The sequence below is a fragment of the Rosa rugosa genome, chromosome 1, assembly GCF_958449725.1.
Source record: "Rosa rugosa chromosome 1, drRosRugo1.1, whole genome shotgun sequence".
NCBI lineage: Eukaryota > Viridiplantae > Streptophyta > Magnoliopsida > Rosales > Rosaceae > Rosa > Rosa rugosa.
The window spans coordinates 26,852,652-26,856,230 of NC_084820.1; positions in this window are offsets into that span (position 1 = coordinate 26,852,652).

The following is a 3,579-nucleotide window of genomic DNA, read 5'->3' on the forward strand; positions in this document are numbered from 1 at the left end:
AATTCTGGACGTTTTGGTCCATATACTAGCCCCAAAGAGGAAGAAAACCGCCAAGAGAGGCGTGCACAGAACCGTGGAGGTCAATGTGTGAAGAGAGAGAGAGAGGCGGAGCCTCCGACCATGGTGGTGACGCCACCAAGGGCAATGGTCGTCCAAATCGTGCCCCAAAGGTGCCTCGATCAAGGGAGCCTGACCATAATGATGTTTGTCTTCGATGTGGATCAACTGGACATTGGGCCAAAGCATGTAGAGTATCCCAAAATGTTGCAGACGTATACAAGGCGTATCGTGAAGCAAGGGAGGCGAACTACATGGAGCAAGAAGATCAAGAAGATGACGTTGCTCTTAGGGTGGACGACTTCAAGGGCCAAGAAACTGGCGATTTTGATTAAGTCCTTTTTATTTTCCAAGAGATGTAGGCAATTGCCATATTATTTTTGTAGTAGATGTCAATGGTTTAATCTTTCTTCAAAGTAGGCGTACTCAATAAAAATGTGATGTCTAGGAAGGTTTTGAGATTAGTGGTACTTAAGAGAGCCTTACTCCACCGACATCTCTCTACTCACCTGGTCACATTTGCGTTGGAATTACCAAAAGAAGTTAAACGACTACCATTGTTTTGCATTAGCTAGTTTTTACAATGATGTAAACCAGTTGGCTTATTAATAAAAGTTGAGTTCTTTTCTTTATGACTCCTTTTTAATTACGAGCTTTTCTTTTAGGAATGGATTCTGGAGAACTACAATGTCTTGCGGATAGTGCGACTACGCACACCATTCTACGCCATAGGCAATTATTCTTAGAGATGTTGCCTATATATTCCTCTGTGACTACGATGGCTGGGCCATCAGGTTTAGTTTAAGGACATGGAATGGGTCAATTCCTATTGCCTAATGGCACCTTGATTAAAGTTGCAGAAGCTCTCTACGCTCCTAAGGCAAATCGAACCTTATTGAGCTTTAAAGATATAAGAGTCAACGGATTCCATGCGGAAACACATACTGAGAACGGAAAAGACATGCAAAAACCCGATGCATGCAACAATTAAAGAAAATAATTCAAATGATATTCAGCTCAAGAAAACCGACTAGTCCTACTAGTCACAAATACCCAAGTAAAAAGACTGAAATTTTGATGCTCAAGAAAATATGACCAGCCTTGCTGGTTAAATGCTGGTTAAACAAAATCGAACCAGCCCCGCTAGTCAAATAACAGTAGTGTATGGGTGAGCATAAAGTAAGCGGGGAGGAGTACTAATAGGCTAGCTAGAAAAATATAAATAAGACGACCCAGGTATGGTGGATTAAAATCATGTGAAAATCGAAAAATTAGTAAGGCTTCCCCAATATCTTGCAAATGAAATACAATTCCCAACCGTACTTGGAAAATCTCAAAAGAAAACAAATGAATCAATGACGTGTCCCACACGCCAAGATATTCTAGAATCCATAAACCAATAAACCAGAAATGATAGATAGATATAATTCCATTAAAAAAAAACAAATCAATTTTTCAGAAATCCTCCAGAAATCACAAAATCGACGAATAAAGATATACTTAATTCTGAAAATCATATCAGAAAATAACTCGTCAAAAATCATCATAAATCATAAATCTAAGTCCGAGCATCGCGAACTCGTACCCAAAAATCACGATGGAAAACCAATCAATAAACCAAATTATAATCCGAAACCAATTCATTTCTTAAATCAATTTATAATCCGAGATCAAATTATATACTCGATAATTGAAACGATAAATGAATCAGTCAATAATTCAGAAAAATAATTGCATGCATCATTTAAATCAAAGGTCCACTCACAGTATCCAGCTAACATGGCCAAGTGTAAGGATCCTCGTCGAGCGATGGGTCGGTACCTCATCTTATACAAAATTATATTCCGTAAACAACAAATCGGCAATTAATTATGATTCTAAAACGAAACCCGAAAACCCCACGTAAACCAACGTCTCCATTTCTTTCCGGATTTAACCCAAACTTCACCACTAATATCAATCTGTCGATTAAAGTATTCCATCGGGGGAACAAGGGAAATCCGAAGGTCAGATTCCCATAAATCGACATCCTAAACTCTAAACTTCAGAAATTCACAATCGATAACAAGTTTCTCCCATTTCTACCAAAATCACATTTACAAGTTCTACATGTTACAAGCAACTTATCCAGCTAAAAACCGAAGCCAAAAACCTGCCCATGCGCCTCCATACGCAACCTCCACCTCCGGCTACCAAATTTCTTGTACAACATCATCTCAACATTTCCAACAAGTTTCTCAACTATGACAAAGTCAGAAAATACCTTGAAGTGGCCGAAAACCAAGCAACTAAAAACTCTGATTTGCACAGTCAAATATTCCAGCAGTGATTTCTTCCTCCACGCTTCAATTCGCTGCAAGACATTTGAAGAGCATGAAGGGTGGCTCAAGGCGCTTCCAAACAACCTAGTTTGGTCGCCTGTGGTGGCTGAAACTGGAAGAAAACAACGTTGACCTCCAAGCTGCAATAGTAAAGGAGGAGGAGACAAATCGTCGTGAACTCCGACTATGGACTTGTAGAGGAGGAGGAGACAAACTCAAATACACCAGTGGCGCTCCAGTTGGATGTCGGATGGCGGAGAAATGCCTGAAAAACCAGAAACCCGAAGAGAGAGAGGGAGAGAGGAAGAGAGAGAAAGTCGCGGGGGGGGGGGGGGGGGGGGAGTAGGTTTCCCGAAATGGAGGTAAAAATCCTATATATAGAAAAGTTACCATGAACAGTAACTTTCATATATTAGGCCATAACTTTCACATACGAACTCCGATTTTTAAGTACCATATGTCTACGGACTCAGTTTAACGTTCTTTATGACTTTCATGAAGAAAATTTTCTCAAAAACTGATCCAAACAAAAAGTCAATTTTTAGGGCTACTGAAAATATCAAACAAAGTAAAAGGTGAAAATAATTGTCGTTTACTGCCCAAATGACTAGTAAATCGGTAAATTTAGGATTCGGGATGTAACATTAAATGGTGTTTGCAGTTTTTAGATATGCATGTACAATCCTTTTTCTTCTTTTTTTTCTAATAAACGATTCATTTATTCTTTTAGTGCTAGAGGTTTTTATGATATTTAGTCCAGAACAGAAGGGACGGTCATTGATAATATTTTGAGATTGTAACTAGTAAGTAGTAATATTGGTGTATGCATTTCTTATACTCGATTGAATTCCTTATATCATTTGTTTGGTGTCCGAGTATGATAGTTTCAAGCTTCATCAAATTGAGTTATAACGTGATACTGATTACAAAGAGATTAGTACCACATAGTGTTGGTAAATCATACCACATTTATAAGTATCACATAATGATTTAATATTAAAGGTGTAAAGCCTTAGAAGTATGTCATTTCTCATTGGCTGAAACTCACACCTCACGGATCGCCAGCGTGGGCCGCGAGGCAATTTCCTAAAGCAGGACCTCAACTTTTCCCAAAGCCCAAAACCAAGAGCCGCAGTCTCCTAAAGTTTGAGCGGCAATTTAACCAACGGAAGGTCTTCAGTAGACGACTGTGTATAAGGTC